Here is a 17,467-nt window from a genome sequence, read left to right on the forward strand (position 1 = left end):
TTAAGTGTTTTCTTAAATACTTTAAATACATATATTCACTTTGTTTTAACCTAATCATTTTGTAAATAAAGTTTATGATAAAACCCTAATTGTTTAGGTCTTAATTAAGTAAAAATCTTTATTTTTACTTTGATTAAGTTGACTTTTGTCAATATTCAAAACTGTTTTCAATCTCTGATTAAACGGATGATTAAGGTTTTCAAACAACAAAACCTTGCATGATTCCAAATCATTTTTCAAATTGCTTTTACACCAGTACTGTAAAGTACTGGGCCTCTAATAGAGTGTAAGTCCCAAAAACCTTCTCTTCTTAGCTTGTTTTCAAAACTGTATTTTCAAAATCTTCTTTCTGTTTTCAAAACATTCTTCTGGTATTTGAAGGGCATTATTCCCGGTGAAACTCTTCAGATACCTATGTGACCTTTGTCCATCTTCACTTCTTCTGTTTTCAAAAACCCTTAACTGTTTATCATAAATATTCAACTATTATCAACAAAACAACAAAAATACTGTTGAGGCTCTGTACATACTTCTTCAAAGGCCTCCACTCCATCCAGGTTAGGCTTTACAAGCTTTCAATTTACAGTCTTTATTTAAATTACTGTCAAATATAAACTGTGCATATATTAGTTTAGAACTACGTTTGAGTATAAACCTTAGGACAGTTAAACTATATATATATTATAGGAATATGGCCTAGGATTGAGAATGTCTTCCCGGTGAAGGCTCTTTCCTAATTAGAGATCTGTAGTTCAAACCCCCAAGATGAATTATTCCCGGTGAAACATCTTGGTAAAAACCTTAGAATCCAAAAAATAGGACACATCCACCCAAAGAGGAATTATTCCCGGTGAAACCTCTTACCCATTTGCTTAGAGCCAAAATAAGTTCAAAACTACATAGCTTTCCCTTGTGCTATAACAAGGACCCTCGATTAGCCTCCTCTTGGGCTTTGTACAAGGACCCACAGGCTTCTTAAAAGCATTTCCAGCTTCCTCTTGAGCTTGTATACAAGGACCCATCAGGTTTCTTATAAACATAGGAACAGGTCTTTAGTCACCTTTTAGCCTACCCTGGTGAGTTTCTTCCAATTTAAACCAGACTTTTAACAAGCCAAGTTTGTCTCAATTTTATATTGAGTACACCTTTTGGAATGAGAGACATGGACAGTCTCTGTCACCCTTATCTTCATCAATTTTCCTTAGCAGAGTCTAGGATCTATGTTTATTTTCTCCTCAGCATGTGTCAGCCTTCATCTTGGGCTTTAAACAAGAAGTCTCCATTAGATAATCTTTCTGCCATTCTTTCATTTTCAATAAAATCCCTGGAAAGGATTAGCTTCCACACATTCTTTCATTTTCAATAAAATCCCTGGAAAGGGTTAGCTTCCACACATTCTTTCATTTTCAATATAAAACCCCTGGAAAGGGTTAGCCTCCAAAGTCAATTAATAAAAATGTCAATAAATAAAGATTCATTTCTCTTAGGAGATAATTTCCCCAAAAGAGTCAAAACCCCTGGAAAGGGTCAGCCTCCAAAAAAACATGATAAAGTTAGTCTTTTAACAGACAAATTCTCCAGCTGAGTCAAAATCCCTGGAAAGGGTTAGCTTCCAAAGAAAAGTAGTCTTTTAATAAATAAAATCTCCTCAGTAGATTCAAAACCAACAAAAACAGTTAGCCTCAACCTTGGGCTTCATACAAGGCACCCAAACAATAAAACTCCCCTGTCAAGAGTCAGCCTCAACCTTGGGCATTGTACAAGGCAGATAATAGAGTCTCCCCAGTGAGTTCTTCATCATTCAGTAGCCACAACCTTGGGCTTTGTACAAGGCAGATAAACCATATTTTCATGTGTCAAAGATTCCTAACACCTAGGATCTTTTCCCCATAGAGTCATCCATACTCAGTTTATTTAAGAGTCAGCCACAACCTTGGGCTTTGTACAAGGCAGAAAATAATGTTTTCCCTAGCTAGAGTCAGCCACAACCTTGGGCTTTGTACAAGGCACATAAAATAGAGTCATTCATTCAATTATCCTCAGCAATCAGCCACAACCTTGGGCTTTGTACAAGGCACATAAATAGAGTCTCCATAAGTAGAGTCAGCCTCAATTCTGGGCTTTGTACATAACACAAAAATACCCTGTAATTAATCCCCAGTGGAGTCATCTCCCAGAGTCAATAATATTAATTAATCAATCAAAAAGCCTCAAGCTTGGGCCTCATACAAGCCAGCTAAAGTCAAATCTTTTATACAGTAGATAGACATAGCTTATCTCTATAGAGAGATATTTTTACTACTCTACCACATTCAAACAAACAAACATTTCAATTTCAATTTTAATCAAGTCTCCCATTTAGGATTTTGAAAGGCATGAGCTGGCAGTAAAACCCAGACATGTGGTAACATTCCCTAATTTGGATGAGCATCTTTCTTTCATTTAAGAGGCATTTGACTGGTATACTTGCACATACACAAGTAAGGTCCCCCTCTTGAATGAAATGAATTCAGTTATTCTGTCACTCCTTTAAATGTTTGTGGTAGAATAGTACAAATACCTCTCTGTAAAGATGATTTCATGTCTCTTTACTGTAAACAGAGATTTAATCCAAAGCTTCAACCTTGAGCTTTAAGCAAGGCACCAAAAACAGTTAATTTCCCTAGTTAGTTCCCCGAACTACATTAAGCTCTGACTTCCACTAGGGATATGTAGGCATGAGGTTCACAAGGAATCTCAGCGAGCTAATAAAATACCAAAAATAGTCAGTTTGTCTGTCTGTCTGTCTTTTAAAATCAATTCAATTCCTTCTCCTAATACAAAGGAGAAACTTTCCCAATCAATAGTAGCAAACACAATCACAATGACACAGAGAAGGTTCCTGTAGAGTACTACAGATATGTAGGGTGTTTAAACACTTCCCTATGTATAACCGACCTCCCGGACTCCAGAATTTCTAGTCTAGGTGAAATCCCCACACTTAGCAAACTCCTAGGGTTTAGTTGAGATCTTTTTTTCCCTTTCCTACTCGTAGGACCAATAAGAAAGTTCGTGTGATATCGTAGGAAGAACTGAAATAAAATTCATCCCACCACGGGCGCATTCTCCTTCCAAATTTCGCGTGAAGGGTTTAGCGTGCCGTCCTCCCAAGTGAAACGGGGAGGTAAAGAAAACGACCACCACAGACATGATAGATGCTGGGGATATTGAGTTCGATCCTCCAGAAACTCCAAATGTCATCTCGGCACCCATGCCGAAGCATGACAAAACTGTCAACGCTATCCTAGACACTGTTTACATCTATGATGTGACCGAATTGTCAACTCCGCTCCTCGAAGTCAAAGGAAAGCTAATCCAAGCTGGTTACTTTCCAGGTTGTGACCCTGATTGCTTTTATTGCTCATGCCTGCCCAATGGTTGTGAAAATATGAGAATGGGAATTCAAAAATGGATGGATCGCCGTATCATTGTGTTTGAGAGGCTCCCTTCTATGGACGTTTTATGCAAAGTCTTTGCAAACGGGATGAGAATAGAGGATGTCTCAGTGATCTCCAGCTCACCATTCAAAATCTCTGCCAAGGCTCCTTTCAAAATTTCCGCTACACTCAAAGTGGCATCAGTAATCATTGCTAGTCCAACTCCATTTCCATACTCCTCAGACAAATCTGTCCCGTGGGGTTACGACACTAATGTTTATGTCCATGCAGTTAAACAGGATACCTCGACTGAAGAGGCCACGAAGTTAACTGCTCCAACTGTGGATAATATTGTGGGTACCAGCAAGATCACGAGAAGTGGAAGGATCTTTTCACCAGAAATTTCTCCAAATGTTGTTACTGGTCCAGTCCAGGTCCCAGTTCCTAATCAAGATATCGACGCTCGAGGCAAAAAGCCACAAGTTGAGCCAGTTCAAATACCGGTGGAGGTCACTGTTAAAGATCCATCGAAGCAAGAAATGGAGGAAATATTGAAAATCATCTGCAAGAGTGATTACAATATTGTCGAACAACTGGGGCACACTGCTTCAAAAATCTCAATGCTGTCTCTGTTAAAGTATTCAGAAGCTCATGCCAAAGCTCTGATGAAGTTCCTGAAAGCTGCGCATGTGCCTCAAGAGATTTCAGTCGATCAATTTGAAAATTGTGTTGCCAATCTAACAGTGACCAATGGCCTCGGTTTCTCTGATGTTGATCTAACCCCTGCTGGAAAGAATCACAATAAAGCCCTACATATCTCCATTGAATGTAATGGCACCACTCTATCTCATGTGCTGGTAGATAACGGTTCTTCTTTGAACGTGTTACCAAAAACAGTACTGGAAAAGCTTGACTTCGAAGGAATTGTGTTACAACCAAGCGATGTTGTGGTAAGAGCCTTCGATGGGTCAACAAGAACAGTGTACGGAAAGGTGAATCTCCCAATCAGAGTGGGCTCTTAGATCTTTGATTCTACCTTTTACGTAATGGAAACTCACCCAGCATATTCCTGTTTACTAGGACGCCCTTGGATACATGGGGCAAATGCTGTAACTTCTACCCTGCATCAGAAGTTGAAATATCCAGTAAAAGGAAAGATTGTCACAGTTTATGGCGAAGAGGAATATGTGGTTAGTCACCTGAGCAATTCCAAATATGTCGAGTTGGATGACGAATTCATCGAAACTCCCTGCCAATCTTTTGAGGTGGTCTCTCCAGATGTCTCTACTACCAAGCATATTTCTGCTACTCTAACTACAACTATGGCTTCTCTCAAAGATGCCAAAGCTGTGATCGAAAAAGGTGATTGCACAATATGGGGACAGCTCCTCGATATACCTTACAAGTCCGACAAGCTAGGCCTGGGCTATGATAGTGGAAATCAAAAGAATAATCAAAAGAATGATCAAAGTCAGAGGATTCTTGGGACGTCTGAATTACATCGCCCGATTTATTGCCCACATGACTACTACTTGTGTGCCGATCTTCAAACTGTTGAAGAAAGATCAAGTGGAAAGGTGGAATGACAAATGCCAGTTAGCCTTTGACAAAATCAAAGAGTATCTCCAAAAACCGCCAATCTTCTTACCACCTGTGGAAGAAAGACCTCTGATAATGTACCTAACTGTGTTAGAAGATTCAATGGGGTGTGTACTGGGGCAACATGACTAGTCCGGCCGAAAGGAGCATGCAATCTACTATCTTAGCAAAAAGTTTACCGATTGTGAAACAAGATACTCACTACTCGAAAAAACTTGCTGTGCCTTAGCATGGGCGGCTCGCCGACTAAGACAGTATATGCTAAATCACACCACTTTCCTAATCTCCAAAATGAATCCTATCAAGTACGTGTTCGAAAAAACTGCTCTCTCTGGAAGAATAGCAAGATGGCAAATGATCTTAACAGAATATGACATTCAATACACTTCACAAAAAGCAATCAAAGGAAGTGTGGTAGCTGATCATCTGGCTCATCAAGCAGTGGATGATTATCAAACATTGAACTTTGACTTCCCAGACGAGGACATTATGCTAGTCAATGACTACAGACAACCAGGACCAGAAGAAGGACCCGAGCCAGGATCCCGGTGGACTATGGTTTTTGACGGAGCTTCTAACGCACTTGGCAATGGCATCGGAGCTGTGATCATTTCTCCTGCAGGAGGTTATACACCATTCACTGCCAGATTATGCTTCAAATGCACTAAAAATATAGCTGAGTACGAAGCATGTATTCTGGGTCTCAAAGCTGCAATCGATCTCAGAATCAAATTCCTGAAGGTCTACGGAGACTCGGCCTTGGTAATTTACCAAGTCAAAGAGGAATGGGACACGAAGCACCCGAATCTAATTCCTTACAAAGAATATGTGCTGAGTCTGATTCCTTATTTCGAAGAAATCACTTTTGAACACATCCCACGTGAGGAAAATCAACTAGCTGATGCCTTAGCTACCATGTCATCCATGGTCAAAGTCAGGTGGGACAATGAGGCGCCGATAATCACCATTTACAGACAAGATGAACCATCCTATTGCAATAAGATCGATGCCGAAGGAACGGGAGAAAAACCATGGTTCCATGAAGTAAAAAGATATCTCGAAACTCAGGAGTACCCTGAAGGGGCGTCCATCAACGACAGAAAGTTTCTAAGGAGGTTTGCCGCCAAATTCTTTCTAAGTAATGGAACCCTATACAAACACAACCATGACTCGACTTTACTTCGTTGTGTAAACAAGAAGGAAGCAGAACAGATTATGGAAGACATACATGATGGTGCCTTTGGTACTCATTCAAGTGGACATACAATGGCTAAAAAGATCCTCAGAGCAGGTTATTACTGGTCTACCATGGAGACGGACTGTCATCATCATTCCCGAACCTGTCACAAATGTCAGATATATGCAGACAAGGTACATGTACCTCCAGTCCCGTTAAACGTCCTGACAGCTCCTTGGCCTTTTGCAATGTGGGGTATTGATATGATTGGAGAAATCAAGCCCACTGCCTCCAACGGACATCGTTTTATCCTGGTCGCCATTGACTACTTCACAAAATGGGTAGAAGCAGCTTCATTTGCTTCTGTCACCAAGAATGTTGTGGCCCGGTTTATCAAGCAGAATCTCATTTGTCGGTATGGCATCCCTGAACGGATCATCACAGACAATGGCACAAATCTAAACAACAGAATGATTACTGAACTTTGCACACAGTTCAAGATCAAACATCATAATTCTTCTCCATATCGATCAAAGATGAATGGCGCAGTGGAAGCTGCCAATAAAAACATCAAGAAAATCATACAAAAGATGACAGTAACCTACAAAGACTGGCATGAGATGTTACCTTTTGCTCTTCATGGTTATCGCACATCTGCGCGTACTTCAACAGGGGCAACTCCATTCTCCTTAGTCTATGGTACGGAGGCAGTTCTCCCAATTGAAATTCAGATTTCTTCCCTAAGGATTATGAAAGAAGCCGATCTAGACGAAGACGATTGGATTCAGACCCGGTTGGACAAGATAAACTTGATTGATGAGAAGAGACTCGCAGCTATTTGTCATGGTCAGTTGTACCAAAAGCGTATGATCAAAGCCTTCAACAAGAAAGTCAAAAGTCAGGCATACCAAACTGGCGGCTTGGTTGTCAAACGCATCATCTTACCTCAAGGTGATCCCAGAGGCAAGTGGACTCCCACTTATGAGGGACCATTTGTAATCAAGAAAATATTCTCTGGCGGTGCCATGTTGCTTACCACCATGGATGGCGAGGATTTCCCACACCCTGTGAATGCGGACATAGTCAAAAAATACTTCGCTTAAAAAGTAAAGCTCGCTAAGTTGAAAACCTGAAAGGGCAACTTAGGCAAAAAAATGAGCTACTCGGTGGATTGAAAACCCGAAAGGGCGGTCCAGGCAAAAATTAGAGACTAAGTAATACTTTCCCGGTAGGCTGAAAACCTGAAAAGGCAACCTAGGCAAAAGTTAGGGAATAAAGCGTACAACTATGTTCTGTATAGCTGCCTATTCACCTTCAAGATTCAACACATCAAAGACACCGATCAGTCCAATTACTTTCTTCCAACAAGCGAGGGATGAGATGTTCGAAGACAGATTGGCAATAGCAGAATTGAAACCTGACTGGATTGTTTTCACATAGCTATTTATCTTTATAAATATTTTCCAAAGCTTTATGACAATTTCCTACTATTAGGATTTTTGTTTCCTTGAACTAATCAGCCTATCATGGTTCTTTTTCAAAAATCAATGCAGCTTAGGCTCAAAATCAACGTTTTCACTTTTTCTGTTTTGAATACGTAAACGTCCCAATGATAATTTTGAATGAACATGTGCATTTGAATATGATTGATGTTTACCAAAAAAAACAGGAACAACATTCAGGTAATGTCTCAATCATTGGGACATCATCCCGAAATCAGCATCAGAAGAAAATCTCCAACAGAGATGCATTTCTCAGCAAATTCCTCGATAAGATTTTTCTATCCAAACGAAGTGATTCGAGAAATCTTATCCCCCAGCAGGGCTGTTCCAGATTACTATCTCCAGAAGGTGTGGTCTCCACACCAGGACTTGGTCAAATAGTGCATCGGAGGATTATGCATCTTCCTCATTCCCACTCAAAAGATCATCAACAATCACAATACCTTCATCTCCAGATGATTGACTAGCTGGGATTTATTTTCCCAATCATACATCATACATCATACATCATACATCATACGCATATTCATACACAGCATATAATGTTTCATGACAAACGCATACATAACATGCATATTTCTCCTTTAGTTAGAGAATCTCATGCATTACATACATCACGCCATTGCATATCACTAACTTGATTTTTCAGGCAGACGGATGTCTTCAACAAAGATGTTCTCAATCACATACAGTGTTCCCCTTGAACTCTATTCAAATTAGCAGTCCTCTCAGATATAATCAAGCCAAGGATTCGTTCTGAAGAGATCTCTCCTTTTCAAATTACGTATCAACTCAAAAAACAAGCAACGCATATCTAAAGCTGATACCTCAGACGGTTCCAGAACGATCTACCATCAAAGATCTAAAGCTGATACCTCAGACGGTTCCAGAACGATCTACCATCAAAGATCTAAAGCTGATACCTCAGACGGTTCCAGAACAATCTACCATCAAAGATCTAAAGCTGATACCTCAGACGGTTCCAGAACGATCTACCATCAAAGATCTAAAGCTGATACCTCAGACGGTTCCAGAACGATCTACCATCGAAGATCTAAAGCTGATACCTCAGACGGTTCCAGAATGATCTACCATCGAAGATCTAAAGCTGATACCTCAGACGGTTCCAGAACGATCTACCATCAAAGATCTAAAGCTGATACCTTAGACGGTTCCAGAACGATCTACCATCGAAGATCTAAAGCTGATACCTCAGACGGTTCCAGAACGATCTACCATCGAAGATCTAAAGCTGATACCTCAGACGGTTCCACAACGATCAACTTTCAAAATCTAAAGCGGAAAAACTTTGGACAGTTCCATAACAATCATCCTCCTAGACTTAATGCGGTAACCTTGGACGGTTCCGAAACAGTCAACACAAAGACTTTCAAATCCTTCATCAAGATATAATCAATGGATTCATTCTGATGAATAAACCATCAAACACATTTGCCAGGGGGCATCTGAAAGCCCATCCCAGGTAATGTTTCAATCTTCCAACCACATTTCTCAGACAACATTCAAAGACAAATTCCAACATCACTCCCGATGGAGGTAAGTGCAAATTTTCAGGGCATCTAAAATATTCAATCATCTTCCACCTTCAGATTTCAGACAATCTATTCAGGTTTAAGAAGATTGAATAAGGGCAACTGTTATACCCCAAAATTTGCCCGCATCTTTTTTCAAGAAAACTTCAATCTAAAAATTAAGAGTTTCATATAATCTTGGATTTTCACATCCTGATTTATGAATACTTGATTTTTAGAATTTTTTCTTATACAGTATTTTGGCTTGCTGTTGAATTTATTCTTACCCAAACGCCAGTTACTGTTTATTACTTCACACACGCTATTTATTTGATATTTATTTACAGATAAGTAGTACTGACGCAATTGGTACAGAGTTAAAACTTTTGCAGGCGCAGAGTCCGGGATTCAGACTGTACTAGTAACAAGTAAATTATTATTAATTTTGGTTTCCCACTAACTTTTGTACTATATTCCATTATTTTCAAAATCTCTTTTCAAATCTCTTTTTCAAAAATCAAATCCTAACTTTATTCTATACATCTCTCTTTTTCCCAACACTATCATACACTTTCTTTCAAATCTTACTTCCACTCAAATTTTCCTTTTGTACGAAATCACTTCATTCCCCAACGTCTCTATCCTTCTTTTCATTCTATAAATACCTCTCATTTTTTCCATAAAATCTCACATCAAAATTCTAAATCATTTCTCAAATTTCTACTTCATATCCATTCTCTCTTCCTCCCCGGCAAAATGGCGAAGCGGATGGAAACATGTTTTCTTATGGTCATTACCATTGCTACGGTGATCATGTCCTTCTTCTGTCTGCATAGTCCTGAAAAATGTGGACCTGCGATGGTTACACTCCCGATCATCTATTTTCTGTTGGTCATAGCATGGGTTATTAATCGTCATTCTTAAAGTTTGCCGTATCTCTTATTTTCTTAAATGTACCGTTTACTCGTCGTACCGTTCATTATAGTATGTAATGTTTGTACTGTCAGTATTAAATGTTGTACTATTTGTCATATTGTTGCTTAATTATTCAGATAATATTTTGTGTGTTTTCTGCCAGTCAAATATTTATTTTTCTATGCATTAAATGATTTTCAGGGTTATTATCGGTAATTTTGCTCGCATACAGTATATATTATTTATTTATTATGTCTGTGTTTTTCTAACAAGTCATGTAAATAAATTTTCACCAATCACAAAAAACAAAAACAACAAAGAGAAAATTAACTTTGACTGTTGATTTTTCACTCTAGCTGTTACATGCCTGAATAGTCAGTTGACAGTCAAACTGCTGATAGTACAATTCTCCGTGTTTTGTACCATCAATCAAATCAAACTTTTGCATTTCAAAATTCCAAGATTTTTGTCCTAGAAGTCTTCTGAATATCACATGATTAGCAGAGACTCAGCACTGCACAAAAATCAGGTACGCTTAACTGTCTCCTACACAAACAGTCCCTGATTAGGGTTTATTGTTTTTTCAGGAGAAACAAGTTTTTGAGACCTCAAATGGATTTCATGGACCTCCATATATATCAAAGTACCATCATACAAATTTTCAAACTTCAATTCACTCAGACGCACCGTCAGCAGCTCAAACAGTCAACAGACGACTCGTTTGACCAAAAAAGTCAACAGACAGTCAAAAATGAAATTTTTTGTCAACATCCATATTTTGTCAAAGGATTCATCATTTGATCATTGTATGATCATAATTCATCAAGGAAAGATCAAAAATCAACAAAACCCTAAGATTCAAAATTAGGGTTTTCTCCTAAAAAGTCAACTGAACTTTGACTGGTCATAACTCTCTCATCCTTCATCCAAAAAATTCAAACCAAAGCTCATTTTGAAGGAAATTCAATTATCCTTCAAATGCAATTGGTCCCATGGTCATTAGGTTCACCATTTGAAAAATATGAACCAAGACATTACAGGTCATTTTCAAAGTCAACAAAAAGACACTTTTTTCAAAAGGATACACAAGGAGCATCAAAAATCATTTTGACATGAGACCAAAGACATTGGTTAGAGGACTCTTTGAGGTTTCCAAAAAGTGCAAGATCTACTTCATATGACAAAAATTGAGGGATTTACACCTTGTTGAAGTTGGCTAAATTTTGGGAAAATGCATAAAACCAACACTGCTCAAAAATGTATTTTTTCCAAATGGGGCCAAGTTTTCATAGTTCAAACATGTTTACCATGATACAATGGGCCTCCCACGACCAAGACAAAGCCCACATCATTTTTATTCATTTTTGGTTTAATTTTATCCCATTTAAAATTAACTTGAAAATGGAAAATGGAAGGATAATGATGTAGCTTTAATCTTAAGCTAAAGCCTCCACAATTGACTCAATTCTGCAGCAAGAAACAAGTACAGCAGGCCTAGGGCAAGAGGTGTGGAAAAATTAAGCCATGGTTGCTTAAAATTCAAGCTTGATATATTAAAGAAATCAAGAATTCAACAAAGACATAAATGCTTCTTAGCTTAGTTTATAAGCACTTCAATGCTTATATAAAGGCTATATCACTACAGCAAAGAAGAGAGGACGAATTTAGAAGCTCCCATAGGCATATATCACTCTTGTAACAACTTGTAAAAATTCAAAGAAACTTGAAATTCGAATTTTAAGTTTAAGTCATTTTCAATACAAATTAAGCATTCAAACATCATCTCTGAACTTCATTGAACTTGTCCAAGTAAATTTAAAGTATCAAAACCTCACAAATCGAGCCCCACAAGCCACGGTTTGTTCAAACATAAATCAACTCGTATTTGATCATACACGCATGCTTAGCAAGATGTAGACATATATTTGAGTTTAGTTTGATGTGTTGATCATTTCTGGAAGTTTAATTAAGTTTTGGATGCTTGTATACGAGGTTACCATTTTTAGGGTTCTTAGATCCTATTTAGGGATTTTCGTTACAAGCAAAATTAGAAGAAACTAAGGCCATATTCGAATTCAGGTGAGAAAACCCAGTCAAAAGAGCATGTCGCGAAAAATTTATGTTATGGTTTAACCCTTTTCGCTATTTTGCAGGTTTAGAACACATCTATTATAGCGCTTTTTTCATAAAAACGCAGTTAAATGTGCTGGCTGGAGGTTGAAGATGATGAGGTGTCCTCACCTCATTGGATAGAACGTGCGCGCCAGTATTTTTGAATCCTGGGTTCCCATGTGCGCTTTCCATCATCTTTCCATGTGCCCTCAATATCTGAGCCATCTGATCTCATTAACTCTCAATCCAATGCATCAAAACACTCTCCATAACATGGACCTCATTTAAATACCACACCTGATTATTTTATTTTCTATTTTCTATTTTCATTTTAATTTCTTTGCAAAATTAGTTTAATTAATTCTAAAAATCCAAAAAATACACAAAAAATATTTTTAGGCTTGTAAAATAATATTTTATTTTCTGATATAAAAATATTTTATTTTTCTTCATAATTTAAATATTTTGCATAATTAATTAGTTTATATTTATATATTTGCTTTTTAATTATTTCAACCAATCAAAAAATCATAAAAATTTTTGTTCTTTATATTAAATATAGTTTATATATTATAGGCTAATTTTGTACATATTTAGAATAATTTTCTCTCTAAGTTTTAATTATTTGTGTAATTATTTATATAATTATGTGTTAATTAACTTAATAAATTTCAAATCAATTTCAAAAATCCCAAAAAAATTAGTTTTGTTTTAAAATTAATTAACAAGCATTTTGAACATATTTTGAACTTAATTTTTAGGTTTGAAATTTATTTTCATCTTTTTTCCTCATTTTAATTTAATTAATCATGCATTAATTATAATTAAAAACAATCATACAAAATCCAAAAGCATTTCTTTTATTTCCTTGCAATTTAAATTCCTAGATAAATGTATAGGTTGTCAAATTCATGTAAATAGCGTAGTTTACATTTCCTGCACAATCGATGTAATAGCGTAGATTTACTTTCCGCATTTTACATTTCCGCATTTTAAATTCCAGCACATATAAACTGCGTGTATGCCAAAGATAAAATTGAATCGTTAGATCACTAACTTCAAAGATAAAATATCTGAATCCAAACACAATCACACTTGCACCTCTTAGGGTAATCCCTTTCTCATTCTTTTCAAAATCAAAAAATCAAATTCTACTGTTTCGAGTACAAAATGGAACTTTTATTTATATCCGGTGAAAGGATAGATTTTTAAAGGAAATAGGATAAAGACCTTATAACTCAGGGTAGACCTCCTAGTTTGCTTGCTCAAATCAAAACAAACAAATCTCTCATATATCATTATTTTTCAAAATAAAACTTTCAAAAAGACAATACTTTGTATATATCCAAACAAGGATCATTACGAAGTTAACGTTCTTTTTCAAAACATCTTTTGAAAGATAAAAACACTTTGTATACATCCGCACAAGGATCATTACAAAGTCAATTTACAAAGGTATTTGGAACCACATACGAGCATTTCAAGGCAATCGAAAAGTAATTGAAAACAAGTGAGCTAAGCAAATTAAAGAGCCCATGGATAACCATGGATACAAAGGGTGCTAACACCTTCCCTTTGTATAACCTACCCCCTTACCCAGAATTTCTTAAAGGTCTTTTTTTCTGTTTCTTTTATAAACCTTTCCTTAATTGGATAAAATAAAAGGTCGGTGGCGACTCTCTGATTTTCAAACACAAAAGCAGAAACAAAAAGAGTCAGTTCGGGTATCTCTCCGCGAGAGGTATGGCAAAAAACCGAGTGGGCGACAGAACTGGCGACTCTGCTGGGGATACTTTCTAAAAACAAAATGTTTTCAAAAGGGGTTACCTTTAGAGAATAGATCATTCCGATGTTTTCAATTGTTTGACTTGATTGCTCTATTTTTCAAAAGGTTGTTTGGGTATTTTGCTTGTGTGAAAGATTCTAACCCGAATCTCGAGATACCTTAAGTATGTGACAATAGACCAAGGAAACTGTACGGCATGTACCGATACGGTTGATCTGGTAGTCACCGTTAGTGCGATACTTTGGTTTATACTGATGTCCCTTGAAAACGATCAAGGAGTATATTAGGCTTCCGAAATGTCATTAAACACTAATTTGTCTTAGAACCTTTTAGTTGAACTTGACTTGTGGCCTATTAAGTGGTTAGCTTTGAAATTGATCGAAGTTAGTTATCCTCGAGGAATATTTTGATCGGCCGTCCGAGCGCCGTATTGAGATGTTACCTCCAAGGATCATAGAACCCGAATACTATTCTAGGACAGGTTTTAACCAACTCAACTCCAGGTGCTTGGATCACCTCAAATGATCCCCCTTGAGATGTTAGAATGCTTACTTTCCAAAGATAAGCTCTGGTTTGAAGAAAACGATTCTTCTTGCCAAAGAACTTTGAAAAACAATAAGCATGAGAAGAGAAAGAGAAAGCAAGAAATACGGTTGCTTTGGTGTGTTTTTCTACTGAGGTATGCTCTCCTATTTATAGGCAAATGATTCAGTAGTGATTGAGAGAGTGAGCTTGCTTAGTGAAGTGAATTTGGTTTCTTAGCCATGAAGAAATTTCAAAGAATATCCAAGTGTGATCATTGCATTTTCGAGCCAGCTCCCTATCCTTTGATTCTATCTGATCTTAGGGAACATTTCAGATACAAAGTGAGCTCTAATTGGTTGATGAGAAGATTCCTTGGGTGATTCATCAATTTGCCATAAATTCTCAAATGTAATCATTACATAATCACATGTTCTTGTTTTAGGAATCCTCTTCAATTATCATGGCATGGTGAAAATGAATGCATGACATGTTTTCAGATGTGTTATGGGTCGTGTAGCATCCATAATTGAGGTCATGTGCACAAAATTGCAAAGTTCAAAAATGATGCATGACCTATAATTTCACTTCATGAGGCCAACTTTGAACAAGCATAACTCCTAGCTCAAAATGAATTTGGAGAAGGTTGAACACAATTTGGAAAGCCCTAAACATCTACTTCAAATCATTAGTTTGGAGTTTCTTCAGAATCCTTTGGCAAATTTGTGAAAAATGAGGCCAAAGTTGGAAGAAAACTAGGTTAAAACACTTAGAAAATTTTCTAAGTGTTTATGACCTAAAACTTCAAAATTTCCAAAACTCTTAAATGATTGATCTTTTGAAAAAAGTTCAATTGTAAGATGTTGTTTTATTTTGCAAGATCTACAACTTTCATGTTGGAAGTTTTTTGAGTTGTGTAGGTGAAATTTTGAGTTCCCACAATACCCTCAAAAACCCTAATTCCCGACTTTTTGCTCCTTGAAGATTCTTCTTGAATTTCTTTGGTCAAATGACTTTAATATCCATATATTGATGATATTGATCTTTGAAAGTCATGTTTTGACCAAAAATCTTAAAAGTCAAAGGTGATCCCATACAGTTGACTTTTTCCAAATAAAGTGAGATTTGGACTTTTGTGTAGAATCAAGATTTTCTCCTCAAATGAGTGATGTAAATGGGTTATATTGAGGTAGTAGAGGTTCTTGAATCATGTCTTGAGTTTTGGATCCATGCCCTGATTTAAAGTCAACTATCCTGGTGATTTAGGTTACAAAACCCTAATTGTCGACCAGATGATGACTGTAGACTTTGAATTGGGGTGTAATGTCCAGTGGATCTTGTTATATGAGCTATTTGAAGATGATTGATGTCTTTGAATGATCCCCTGGGGCTTTTTAGGGTTTCCCAAAGGTGATCCCTGATTTCAGTCCTTGATAGGCTCAAAACCCTAGCCTGGTGACCTGAGTAAATCTGTATTCAGAGGACTGGGTGTCTAATCAATCATAGGTGAGAAAATGAAGCTCTTGAGTCCTATGATTATGTTAGAGACTAATCCTTCTACTGATTGATCCTTTGCCTGAGTTTTCTTGTCTTTGAACATCCTCGATTAAATGCCAGATGAAGAAGTGACTGTTCTGGGTACTTGCTTTGACATGATGAAAATCCTGAAGATATGTCATCTCAGGGGGGTCAAAAATTAGGGTATGACACTTGTGTGAAATATTCTAACCCGAATCTCGAGATACCTTAAGTATGTGACAATAGACCAAGGAAACTGTACGGCATGTACCGATACGGTTGATCTGGTAGTCACCGTTAGTGCGATACTTTGGTTTATACTGATGTCCCGTGAAAACGATCAAGGAGTATATTAGGCTTCCGAAATGTCATTAAACACTAATTTGTCTTAGAACCTTTTAGTTGAACTTGACTTGTGGCCTATTAAGTGGTTAGCTTTGAAATTGATCGAAGTTAGTTATCCTCGAGGAATATTTTGATCGGCCGTCCGAGCGCCGTATTGAGATGTTACCTCCAAGGATCATAGAACCCGAATACTATTCTAGGACAGGTTTTAACCAACTCAACTTCAGTGGGGAGGGTGTCACCTATGGACTTCATGCAAGCCTTTAAACTTAAGGCTATTGTTTGATTTGTTTTTGTGTGCCACATGTTTGACATCATAACATCATAAGCATCATAAGCATATCATTTTCTCACTAATAATTTCAAGGATCAAAGAGTTTACCTTTGTTTTGTTATTGCAGGTAATGGCTCCCACCACCAGAGATTACATCCGAATCAACATCTCAACGGTGCCATCTGAACTGAAAAACTTAGTATCAGAATTCCCCCGGAATGTTCAATTCACTGAAAAGCACGGTCACCTACTCCATTTGGTTACCTCAAAATTTGAAGAAGACATGATACGGGTCCTGTTCCAGTTCTTTGATCCCGAACATCATTGCTTCACCTTTTCTGATTACCAGTTAGTACCCACTTTGGAAGAGTTCTCTTAACTAATTGGATTACCTGTTCGAAATCAATTACCTTTCATTGGTTTAGAAAGGATTCCAAAACCTGAAACCATTGTTGCTGCTTTACATTTGCGAATGTCAGAAATCGAGTCCAATTGGGAAACAAAGAGTGGAGTTAAGGGTTTGCTTGCTAAGTTCTTAATGGAAAAGGCTCGATTACTACTAGAAAACAAAAGTTACCCAGCTTTTGAGGAGGTTGTGGCTCTTTTGATCTATGGGTTGGTTTTATTCCCTAATCCCGACCAATTCATAAGTGTGCACATCATCAACCTTTTCCTAACCCGTAACCCGGTACCAACATTGTTGGGAGACATTCTACATTCTCTACACACTCGTACAATGAAGAAACGAGGAACTCTCATGTGCTGTATA

The sequence above is a fragment of the Vicia villosa genome, unplaced genomic scaffold (genome assembly GCF_029867415.1).
Source record: "Vicia villosa cultivar HV-30 ecotype Madison, WI unplaced genomic scaffold, Vvil1.0 ctg.002811F_1_1, whole genome shotgun sequence".
Lineage (NCBI taxonomy): Eukaryota > Viridiplantae > Streptophyta > Magnoliopsida > Fabales > Fabaceae > Vicia > Vicia villosa.